The following is a 13645-nucleotide window of genomic DNA, read 5'->3' as shown; positions in this document are numbered from 1 at the left end:
TCACACTAAGGAGAATAACTGTATTTCCTGGATAAATTAATTGTTGTGAATTCTTCATCCACCTTAATTTTTCACCGACCTCATTGTGAGGATTAATTAACATCAGCAAAGTACTTAATGAAGATGAAAAATGCTGTGTAAGTATTTAGAAAATATACATATCTGTTCTGAATAGAATATGAATCTCAGCAAAACATTTCTCATTCTATCTCAGAAATACTCGGGTTTTACATGTGTTCCAGCACTTTAAAAAGCATGGCTAGTTTTTTTCCCACTAGGGCTGTTCTCCATATATCTTCAACAGTTAAAGCAGAGATTCCTGATGGTACTTTAGTGACAGGATTCCTAAACTCCTTCAGTAACTGAACCTTAGGTTTGCAGGCATTGACAGGCACCTGACTGTCTCAGACACAGAGATGCAACCGCTGACTGCAAGGCAGCAAACGCTCCAATGTCCAGAACCAAATCACACGTTTTGATAAAGAACTTTAGAAAGAAACCCTAAGTTTAAAAGAGGTGCCCATAATATATTACTCTAACACAATTCTAGACAGCAATTTCCATCAAACTACTACTAATATTATGAAATAAATTAATGTGGAAAATAGAATAATACATTCTGAACAAAGGTGTGAAGTGTTAAATAATTCTTTTGAGACAACTTCCTACACAAATATTTTCCAGATGATTTCAACATTTAGAGAGAATGTTGTTCTGCTTTGATTGTTCTTTTGTTGAAGGGAGGGAACAAAACTAGACAAACTGTTGCTAGCAGTTACACTGAAAACCTGAGATAGTTTCTCTTTGGCTATTCAGGAAGCTGATTTTGCATAGAGATAGCTTCAAATTATATTGCAGGTGTTGTTTCTAAAAAGTGAACAGTTCCATGTTTCAAAATGTTTTAAAGTTGTATCTCAGAAAAAAGGACACTCACCAGACAATCCAAGATTTCTAACAGGATTGTGATCAAATTATATTTATGACTATTGCAAAGTATAGCCATATCCTTCACCCACCTCTGATAGCTGAATCCAAAGTCCCTTGAAGATATCAGAGACATTCTCATGGATTTCAGTGGAATTTAGATTTTTGTGCACATATTTTTTGTTATTTTTCATGGATAATCCAGAAGATTAAACTTCTATGTCTGGAAATATGCTGAGATTCATTGATACGTAATAATATAAGTATCATGCAACGATGATAAAATGGGAAAGCCAGGTCTCTATTTTGGACTTTTAAGAGAAGGAAATAATTTAGCAATGTGTCATTTCAAATTTGAAATGGTACAACCATTCATCTCCACAGCAAGAGATAATTAATCCTTAGCTTGTCATTTAAAAGATACTGTAAATGTATATAGAGATAATATAGATTATGCTAATTTCTCCAATCCCCGTAGACAGATCCACACAGATTTTACTTTGGAGACTGGCACCAAAGTAGGTAGCACCAAACTTTTACGAATTTACTTTTTGGATTTGCCTATTAATCTAAAACCTGTAAGGGAGTCTCAGAATTTCAGTGGAAAAACCAAAAAATGAGTCAAGAGTAATAAAGACAAAATGGTTTTCATCTGAATGCTAAGCCATCTGCGAAATATTCCTTCCAACTCTATCAGCACTTATTGTAGCACCTTTATGTATAATTACATGAGGCTGATTAGTCCCATGTTAAGAATCTCACAAAAAAGACAATATGACAAAATTCAACATTCGTGGCAGGGCACATTTTGGTCACTACAGTCAGAAATACACGTTTTATTTCAGCAGTTTATTACTTTAAAATATAATTTGCGCTATCCATGTGACTGTCGACACCATCACTCTTCATACTAGTATAGGATGGGATGCAGGGTGAAGGCTGTTTGCAGTGCTTTGACAGTAGCACAGGGGACTTACACTTGTGAGTAATGCTGTCTTTTATTACTTCCATGGAACAGTTCCTGTTTTGCATGCATGAGAGAAGAACGCACAGTGAAAACTAATAGCTATTTACTAAAAGAAGGGAACTCACATGTCGGAAGAGAGCAGATAATAATTCTATGGTTGATGCTGTTTCAAGGAAGAGAGCATTATTTTGTGTTATCTATGATGCATGACATCACATGGAAGTTACTCAGATAATTTGGTAATATTGTCTTAGAACTGTAGTGCAGGTAATAAGCTCATATCTCATAATTAATTTTAACTTTATTTTCTGTAAAAATAGATTTTCCTGGGCTTAAATGGAGTCCAGTGTCCAAAAAAAGGGTTTATTGATACCAGAACTTATTTTTGTTGTTGCCTGTTGTATCCTTGAGCAGCTCAGTTAAGCTTTTTGATAATCAGGTTTTTATTCTGCACACTGTTCCTAGTAACTCTTCCTTCTTAAAAGTCTGATGTTTTGTAACTTGTGATTGAAAAATATTTTAAGAAGTGAGGTTTGCCAATACTGATGAAGTGACAAGCTTAATAATAAAATAAATGCAAGCTGTTTATGTGATAAAAGAGGTCTAGTAGATTTTGGTCAAGTAGAGCTGTATTACCCAATAGTTTAGATTACATCTTGTTGTTAGTCAGAATTTTAGAGTTGTGTAAGGCAGGTGAAAGGGTGATAGCCACCAGATTTTTTATTTCTTAATTGTACCTGAAAATATTAATTTTGAGCATTTAAAGTAAAAGCCAATGCTGAAGCTGACATAAGAATTTTTTTAAATCAGAGCAGTAAATTTACACTAATCCTCCATAACAATAAAGTACACTTAAAAATAATTATATATGTTAAGCTGGCTTTGCTTTGGAGATTTTTGTCTGTGTTTGCAATGAGATGTGCTAATAAAATGCATAAGAATGTTACAGCCCTGTCTGTATGAGCACCACTGTACATTAGATACACCCTGGTGTGAACAAATTAGGAGGAGCAAAGGATAACAAAATATATTATGCTGATAATCTGCTAGAAGATTACATTTATATATTAAGTATAGCATGAAACTTCAGGAATGTTTAGAGCAGTCAGTGTGAACTTTCACAGCATGATTTAATAAAGTTGCAACATACGAATATACAAACTACTGGAAGAGTCATTACTTTCATTAAGAATATTACAGTGAATAAATTAACCTAAAACAATAAAACCTGAGCAGCAGATATATATAAGTCATTTACATCTTGTAGTAGACTCATTTGGTGTAAAAAAGAATGAATGTGTTATGGTAGAGGTTTCATTAGCACTTGCATTTCAATTGACTTAGAAGCACACCATAAGAATACAAAGGCAATAAATATCATCTATAAACAAGAATACTGTAAAGGGCTTTTTCTTTTTTTAAACAAGATGTTCTGTGCCATTACACTTTAATAGTCATTTTGCATTTTCAGTATGAAAAAGCTAAGAAAGCTTGTATTGGTGTCACCAGCGGAACCAATGTTCATATTTTATATGACTATATTACATAACTCTCCATTAACCCTCTAAATGCATTTCCATTCAATGAGACAAGATCAGAAAGCAGATTATACCTTATTCTGTTAAAGTCACAGCAACTTTACCTCTTCTAGATAAATTCTGGCCATGTTTGCGAAGCATTTTATGCAGCCTTACTGAAATAGCCCAGGGAGTCTAATTGTTTATGAACACTGTTATTCACTGACACCAGGAGACGTTTTAGCATGTTTTCATTAAAATTTTTGTAATACCTGGGTAAAAAGGGTATGAGAACACTCTTGTTCTCATTTTCAACAGGGCAAGATGACTGAAAGGATTTCCAAATTCCTGACCCAGTGTCTGAACTGTTTTACACACTGTCATTTCTAGGAATAAAATTCAATATAGACTTAGCTATCAATTTGAATTACTTGTACTTTATTCTGCATCATAAATGGTTGAGGGACCAGTGTTATCCTGTGCCTGCATCTGATGCTCATCACCTGTGAGCTGTTGTTACTCATGTGAGTATATTTGGCATCTGATCTATCATAGCAATACATGCTGAACTGTTTCTAAATCAGAAATATGTGAGGTATAACATCATACAAACACAAAACCTCAGGTATTTTCTGCCATCAGATATGTATAACTGTACTGCATCTCAAAAAGAGAATAATTTCTGAGACATTTTCATAAAAACAGCTAAACTGTTCGATGACTGTAAAAATATTTATACCTTTTCATACTCAAAAAAGGCATATAAACAGCCATTTTAAGTCTAAATAGTCTTTTTTTTGGCCCAAAATGACACTTGAAGAGAGAATAGTAATACTTCCTATGGATAAATTATGTTTAAAATGGATAGTCCCTTTGATAAACCCACCCACTTTCCAAGGTTCATAAGAGCATCTTGATGACTCCCTGTAATAGTTCATGATTGGTTCTAATTTCCCTTTAATACAATTATATATTTTTGGCATTCAAAATCCTTTGGTAAAATATTCGAAACTTAATGAAGTACTTCATGACAAGTCTTCTATCAAATACCTCACCCTGTCATGTCTCTTTTTCAAGTTGATTTCTAATTTGCTTCATCTCTTCCCATGCAGAGGTCATTCAATAACACTAAATATACAGATTACACTTCCTTGTCAGGTATCAAATTCAATTATACTGCTTTTGAGAAGGGATTTACTGAAATAGCATAATATTCATGCTAGCAGTTCATCACTAATTTCTTGGTTTAAGGATTTCTGTTCCAGTCTCTGTAATTTCCTTTATGAACTGTAATATATATTTCTCTCTTCAGAAGAACAATTCAGATGCACTCTAAGATTTGTTTAGCAACAAAGAAGATGAAGTCCACATGTTCAGTATTCTGTTTTGCTTCAGGGTGACTGTTCTGCATTCAATAAATAAATTTTCTTCCATATTGGCACTCAGACATGCACAAGATTTTAATATTTGTAACTTGTGTTATACACCTGAAGAAACTGCACTATTAGCAATTTTGTCATTTAAGGGGTTTTTTTTTTTCAGATCACTTATGAATGTAGTTAATACAATTTGATGCAGAACATCTCTCTTTGGGATTCCTCTAATATCCTCCTTTCTCCAAAGCAAATGAAAATCCCCTCTCCTATATTTTGTTAATCCCTTGGAGCACTGCTTTTGCTCATGGCTGGTTAAGATTCGTTGCTAAGAAACATGTTAAGATTCCTGAATATGAGTAAAACCAAATATTCTATCATGTGTTTTTTGATTCTTCAATGAACTCTTGTAGATTAATAAATAAGTTTTCCCTCTAGAAAAGACATCTGATTCTTTATCACTACATATAGTAAAGTGTCTACTGAACCTATTATTTACTGTAGTTTCAACTAATTTGCTCATTAAAAGCTTCAGGCTTACTAAGAAGCAGTTCTCTAAACTTTCCCATGAAACCTTTTAATCTGTTACTGTTTTTGCAACCTTGCTTCTTTTCTAGTGCAAAGTGGATATTCAGTAGATAAATTACAAACTACATCTCATATTCTGGAATTTTTAACATGTTGATTTCTTCAGAAAAGATATCTAGTGGTGGAGATATTGATACTCATTCCATCGGTTTCTTTCTAAATGTTTAAATGGTGGCACCACAAGACAAAATAATTCATCTGTCCTATCCCACCCAGAGGATAGGATCTAGATTGTCATAAGCCCCTCTAAACAGAACACTGAGTGAAATAATTCATTCTCTTTTTCTGTGGTGTCCTCATCCTCCTTGAGAACCCATTTTAGATTTTGATCTGTACATAAGTGCTACACATTCTCTGGCAAGTTGCCAGGATTTCTTTCTGTATTTGAAAAAGACTTAAGGAATGTGGTTTTCAAAATCTCTTTTTGTTTTGCTTCGTTATTGTTTACATCTAACTTTTCTATTCAATTTCATTTTTTTTTCTAGCCATAACTTCTGCTTTTACATTTTATAATCTGCACTTCTCTGTAATTTATCATGGGTTTGGACCTGTTTTGTATATATAGATACATATATATATATTGATCTTAGAAAATATTAATGCTCTCTGTGTTTATTTTATCCTTTTAGCTATTTTTTTTCTAAATTGTGTTACATGCTGTCACAATGTCATCTGAATTCCAAGAGTAAGGGACTAAAACTGTATAAAAATCACTTCAAAGGCTTGTCATATTGTCTCAGTTTTGAAACACTGAGATTCTGTGTACCACTGTAAATAATTTCGCAATAATATTTCTCAAAATATTAAGCAAGTATAAATCAGAGCATTTGAGTACAGCACCAAAATTTTATTGGAGAACATCATACCTTACATATATATTTTTTAAATGATGCTTCTATTCCTAAGGGATTTTTCTTCAGCTCTTTATAAAAACGGCCCTCCTTTCCAAGAAAAAACTAGGTATGGTTGATCACTGTCTTTCAGGCAATCAGTTGCCACTTTTACAAGGGATGAGGAAAAATATCTATTAAACTTTCCTATTAAAGAAAAGAAAGATGCCAAATTTGTTATACAGATACAAGTTTGAATTTTACTAGCCTTCTGAAGATTGTTCTAATTCATCAAGGTTAGTGGATTTTAAAAACATTACATACAGAATGACCTTGCAATTAGCAGCCTGGCAGTGCTCTACTGTTAACACACATATATGCATGAAAGAAAGATGTATGTACACTAGATGATATTTTTTCCATGACAAAGAGAATGGGATATATTTATTTGTTCTTAATCAAAAAGATAAGACAAATAAATTTGCTTTTGGGTTTCATGGGTTCTTTTGGGTTGGTTTGGTTTTGTGTTTGTTTTTTGTTTGGGTTTTGGGGTTTTTTTTGCTTGCTTGGGGTTTGTTTTTCTTTTTTTTTTTTACTTTGGACTGTTATAACAGATTAGCAGACTAGTAACATTTAGGGAGAAATCTGGGTAGGTCTCTATTTCACCTCATGTATCACTGTTATACCTCCAGATGTCCAAAATTCCATCTACTTTGACCCCTTTTAAGCAGAAGTTAAAGGAATTAATTCAAAAAGATAAATATATTGTAAAGATTATTTTCTAGGACTAGGGTGTTATAGCTCCTAAGTATTTTACAATTTTAACCATATACAGGCAAATCTCCATCCACTGTAATACAAAATACACACATACATAGAGTGAAAGAATGATAACCTTGTACTCTGAGAAGGATCTGTTGGTCTGACATCAGTCCCAGATACCACTTATTTAACCATCCAGTCACACTTTGTCAGTGTGACTGAAAATTCTTCGATTAGAAAGAAAGAACATAAAATAGATAATATGTTCTGGTTAACATGTTTATGACACAGTGAGTCAGCTTATAAATCATTCATCCTGAAACTAAGAACCAGCCAAGGAGTAATAGGGAAAGGTCATTAAGCTGTGAAGGTATAAGTGAAGTCAACTCAAGAGTGTTTGGCAATTTAAATTACTGTATTCATGGAAGTCTTTTTGCTTTGTCATAGAAGATACAGGTAACAATTGTAACCAGTAAATCCAAGGATGTGAAGGATATGAATTTCACCTTATACATCCCCCCAATTATTATATACTTATGAATATTGTCTACATTTACCTCTGCTAGAATTAAAAACTCTGATATAATTAAATGGGATTTCAAGATTTCAGAAAGTAAAGAGAGATTATAAAGCTCTAACCCAGCTTCAAATCAGATAATGAGACCCCTTCTAGATTCAACAAATTGGCTCATATAAAGTACAGATGGAAATTAAATTGAAGCATTTAGAAAACATTTTTCTTTGCTTTCATGTTTTCTCCTCCTCATACAAAAATAGAACACACCACATAGTGTAATAAGAGTTAAAATCCCAAGACTCTCATTTATTTTAATTGCATGGGCAGTCTGAGGCAGGCACTTTCCAGAATGAGAAGATGGAATGATCACCTAGTCTGGGACTCATCATCTGGGGTGACTCATTAGTGTCTTATGAGTTCTGGATAGGAGGATGACTACAAAGCTGGATCCAGAGTCTAGAGAGACTCCAATTCTTCCATAGATTGGCACTGGGACATATGAATCTAACTTAGCAGATTTTTTTTACAACTTCTCACATTATTTTACCCTGTTTACACCATGGCCTCCTTTCTGTTGACCAGGATAGCTGAAGACTATATATTTCTGATGAGTTTTTAGTAAATAATTTTTCCATCTGGCTTATAAATTTTTTCTTGTGTGTTCAAGAGGTAATTTCAAAAGCTTTTGCAGATACTATATTGAGTAGTCAGAGGTTTATGATTGTCATCAAACAATTTCATAACTAAGATGCAGGGAAAACATGCCATGAATTTTGAATTAACTAACAGAGATGAAACAAGAGGTAAAAAATGTCAACTGAAAGTCTCTCAGCAAAGGAGTACTGGCAGAGTTTGTATTAGTTGTGTAAGTTTTTGTCATCCTTCTTTATTAACAAGGCAAATAACACATGTTATTTCAAAATCTGAGCTATATTTAACCAATTTTGGGTTTGGTTTTTTTTTTTTTTTTATTGCAAGAGAAAGAGTTTGAACAAAGTTCATCAAAGAATAAGTAATTTTTAAAGAGACTCAGTTTGTTCCTCAAATAAATTCATGTTCATTTACAGACTCTCTGTCTGTGTTATGTAGTCTGCTGAAATTTTACCTGGTTTACTTCCCATGCTTTGATCAATTCAAATGCAAATTAAGAACAGCAAAAAGATTATATACTTCCAAAAAAAAGGCAACTTTGATAACTTTTGGTTGAACTGAAATATTCTGGAAAAATTTTACCTTGGATTTTATTTCCATTGGCTTCTTTAGACAATAAATTTGCTTTTGCCAAATTTTTATCTAATCTTGTCAGTAGGATTCTTATTTATAGTGAATATTAACGCAATGTTATCTCATGAGAGAGATTATACTATAAATATTTATGTATTTTTTTTATATAGCCTAGTATAATTTTCTTGGCCAAAACTCATGGTAGAAGACAGATTTCTAACTCACTGATACTGAATATGTTAAGCCAAAACCCACTGAAAGACTCCCATTAACTTCAGGGGAGACCTTTAGCAGATTCAGTGCATATTTTTGACCTCCATATCTGCTGCCAGCAAATATGTTCTAAGCATGAAAAAGACATCTGAAAAGCAGACAGATATACTGCCTGGAGCATGTTTCACTCTGCAGCCAGTTCCACAGCACCCTTCTATTTTCCCATGGGCTGCTGGACTAGGCAGCATCAATCCTCTGTGCCTTGTACCCACTGTTAAGATCCGATTATGAGAGATATACCTCTGCCCGAATTAAGGTGCAAACAAGACCATACGCCAAATTCAATAGTACAGATTTTATTTAGCAGTAGATGTGAGGTAGAGAGAGAAAGAGAGAGAAAGACATAATAATAAAAGAAGATATAATAAGAAGAATAAAAAAGAGGAGGGGGGAGAGAGAGAGAGCGTGAGAGAAAGATTAAGTAGAAAGATAATCACCACCCATGGATCCAGACTGCATTGCAATCGTTCTCTTTCTTCTTGGTGGTGGGGATCCCATGAAACGCAGAATTCTGTGAGTTCTGGTGGGAACACCCAAGCACCTCCCTTGCAGGGACACATACGGCACAAATACCTGGTGCTTTTAGTGTTCTGATAGGCTGTTATCTGAAGCCCAGGTGGCTTGGTAGGGTAGGAGTAACATCCTCATGAAGCTGGGAAACGCACCTTGACCAGGGGTCCTCCTGGGTGACACAGCAGCTGGTGCAGCCTCATGAGCTTTCTTCCCTGTTCTGACCCCACAACCAACACTGGCTGGTTTGGAGCTGATGAGGCACTTACCCATTACAAGAATCTTAGTCGGTGCATGAGTTTTAACCAGCCTGTATCTGAGTTATATAGCAAGGGATATTTTGAAAAGCCTTTTTAATGCTTTAACTTTGGAGACTGAAAAACAAGAAAAACAAGACCTTTTTTTAATATTCTGTCATTTCCCTGCTAAAAGATATACTGCAAATCTTCTGCGACTGCTAGTTTCAATGGCCTGCTGCAATTTGCCATTTGTGACAAAGTTCAATAAATAGAAAGTGTAAAGTGCATCAAAATTATATTTAAGGATCCTCTTCATCTGCAGAAGACCTGCTTATTAGCTATATTGCACATTTAGCTCCAAGGGTTCTGATTATAATCAATAACTAATCAGAAAGTAACTTGCACAAATGAAGTCCTGAATAATATACAACTGAGTCATAACTTTCCCAAGTACATAAATACTAACCCTTTTATTGAAAAAATCTGCAGTTAGCACTTTTCCTCTTTTATTGTGGCATCTGTTTCAGAAAAACAAATCTAAAAAGTCAATTTGCAGCAGTAGCCTCTGCTTTCAAGAGCTCTGTATCTACAGTAGTGTATCCAGTTTAATCAGAAAAGTTGGAAAAGTGCCCTCTCAAAGACATGGTGCAGGAGAGAACATGCAGATGGAGCTGATTGGAATGGAAGATCCAGGGGTAGAAAACTTTTCTAAATAGGCAACCTCTGAAGTGGACAAAAATGAAGTAAAAATCCATCTGCAGAACAAGCAAGCTAACACTTGTCTCAACTTGGAAGCATAACTCAAATGCTGTGGGAGCAAGAGTGGTGAAGAGAGTTATTTATGGATGTCCAGGGATGAAAGCTTTGCCTATAAAGAAAACCCACAGACACTCCAGTGAAGTAAGTACCAACAGTGTAATAAGATTTAATGTGACCATCAAAAGGGAAATAAAATGGAAAACTTTTTGATCGCACTTTCTATAGCGAGGGCAAACTGCAGAAATGACCTTTACTGCTAATGCCGAAATATTGAGCCAAATTCACTCCTGGTGTGACAATGCTGAATTCCAGTAAATTATGCCAGGGATGACCTTGGTCCATTCTGTTTACACATCTTAGCTATAAGCACCCAACAGTAGTCAGAGTGTATAGTTTGAAGCAATAACTTTTAACAGTCCAGGGCTGAATTAAAAAAAGAAAAAAAAAACAAACCACCAGCCAATTTTACTGACTCAGTTCAGCTTCGTTTTAATTGAAATGGCAACAACAAACTGGAGGCAATTCCTTCTAGAAAAATGTCTTCCATATCCATCAGCATGAATCAAACATTTCACTACCAGAGAACAAAGCGAAACAGCTAACATATTAACATGTTAACAGCAAAACATTTCTAATTTCTTATGAGTATGCTGAAGTTAAAACTCTAGTACATAACACCTTCTGAAATCTACCTGCTTTATGTTTTTAACACTTCTCTGGACAGCTTTTATGCCATTGTATATTCAGCTTTTATCAGTGGATGTCATGGTAGGAGAGATGAAAATTTGCAATTCGCCGAAATACCAAGAAGGCATAGCAGGTTTAACTCATATAGTTCAAACTAATAGTAAAGTATTGGTAGCAGTGCACCTGTGGTAAATAGCCATTCTTCCCCTGCATTGAACCAAAACAATCGAAGGGCACCTACAAGAGGCAGTAGAGAAATGTATTGTAGTTCACATATACGTATACCATAGTGCTTTACAGGGTTATTCCCAGGACAAATGGCTTCCCCAAAGACAAATACTGGCCTCAGTAAAGCAGTGTATGACTTGAGACAGTGCCAAATTGCAAATAAAATAGCTACACTCATGCATATTGTTGATCAGAATACTACATTAGTATTTTAGACAAGGCTCCCACTTTTTGAACATTTTCCTTCATCTGAGAATGAAAACTTAGCTTGATGGCTTTCTATTCAAAGTAAGAAGTTTGTTTGTTTATTGTTTGTAAAATCAGATAAACTTATTCCACTTTATTTCTCCAAAACCCAAAAAGCCTGGGTCAATTAATGGCCCATGGCATCTGGCTCCCCAGGAGTTAAGATAGTATCCTTGTGTCATACAATTTTTTCACTGGGGAGTCATGGGATGCAGCAGCAGCTCGCAGTTCTCTCATTCAGACAGACCTGCCAAGACCCCAGTATTAAGGACAAGGTGCTGGGCAGCAATTCAAACCATAGCTGTCTGATACTCAGTGACTACAAAGCAGCAGGCAGAGAGCCAAGAAACCCCAAACACTCCTGCTTCAAACTGCCCAGACTTCCCAGTCCTTCCTTTAGCAGGTTTCCTGTTCTTGTTCTGTAGGCACCCAGACACCGAAGGCAGTCCATGGAATAAGGCCATCACTGCATCTTGGATCCCTTAGGAACCAGGAAAATCCTGAAAAAAAAGACTATTCAGGCTACTTGAAGGTTGGCCTATGGCTCACTGAGACTTGTTTCAGCCTGTGGTTGTACTTCTCCTTGTACATTATGATGTGAAATCTTGTCACCCACTGAAGAGCACACACATCAAAAGAATCCTTAAGAAACGTGCATAATTGTGTCAGGCAGTGTATGTAATAGGACGGAATGGAAAACTGATATATCTGAAAGTGGTTTTCTGGATATTGAGTTTACTGAGATGTAAAACACAGAGATCTGTGAAAGGACAACACAAACTCTGCTCCCTGCTGTTTTATCTCATTTCACAAAGACATGTCTATCAAAAACCTCAGTAATTTATTAGATGTTCTGGTGAGAATATAACAAAGATGTGTTAGAGTTCATTACAATAGCAATTTCTGTGATAAAAGCAAACATCCACTAATAAAGCAGGTCAAAACTACTTATAAAGGAAAAACTAATATCACTTCTGTTAGATGAATGATAAAAAGTGAAAGGAAAGTGTAAAAGGAAAGTAGGTTTTTCATCTTGTGAGCACCATAAAGTTCATAATAAAGCTAATCTAGAATTATGATATCATAAATCAAAACAAATAATGGGTCATCTTCTTTGGGTTTATTTCTGTTTAAAATTAAAGTTCTATAGGACTGGAAAAGTGTCCTTCCAAATAAGAATAGAATGTAATAATTTACCAAGTAGAATAGCAAAACCAGATTAAGAATGTATGAAATGTCCCATTCACTTCCTTAAGGAGTTAACACTGTAACCTGGACCTGAAGATATAAATACCAGTGGTGCTAATTGTTCAATTTTAACTGCACTGCTTCACACTAATCTCACTGGTGATGTTATTATTTCATAAATATATATTCTCTGGCACTTCCCTTTGAGGTCAAATACCCCAGTTGTTGCTCCAAAACAGGACCTGTTTGTTGGAGCCTGGAGTCAGCTCTGGCCTTCTTGGTGTTGAGGCTAAGCTTAGCCCGAGTACAAAATCTCCAAAATGTGGAAAACTGAAAGCAAAGTCACAGAGCCAAGGTAATTGATTGCTATAAAAAAATGTAACAGGGTTGCTCTATTATATATCGTTATATTTATTACTGCAGAGCCATCAAATATGAAGTTAAAAGAAGTTATAAACAAATGTTAAGGTGCCGGCAAAGTTTAACACAGAATCCAGGAATCATGTAGGAGGCTGTCTTGGTTTGAAAGACAGGTGTCTGCTAAGGAAGGCAGAAGCCTCCCTTGGAATGGCAGATGCAACCCCCTTCCCTCCAAGTTATTATAATTTTGAAATCAAGGGGGTTTTTAGGCAAAGATGGGGGAAATAGGAATAACAGTTCTTTACTATTATATATCTATATGTGCATAACCAGTCAAACAAACAACAATAACCATGGCAGTAACAGCAAACAATCACAAACCCAGTCCCAGCCTTCTCGGCTGTCAGGCCTTTCCCCTCGGGTGCAGTTCCGCTCGCAGCCGGCAGGGGCGCT

The sequence above is a fragment of the Corvus brachyrhynchos genome, unplaced genomic scaffold (assembly GCF_000691975.1).
Source record: "Corvus brachyrhynchos isolate BGI_N302 unplaced genomic scaffold, ASM69197v1 scaffold142, whole genome shotgun sequence".
Classification (NCBI taxonomy): domain Eukaryota; kingdom Metazoa; phylum Chordata; class Aves; order Passeriformes; family Corvidae; genus Corvus; species Corvus brachyrhynchos.
The sequence above is the reverse complement of the archived record's forward strand: the minus strand, read 5'-3'. Positions refer to the sequence as shown.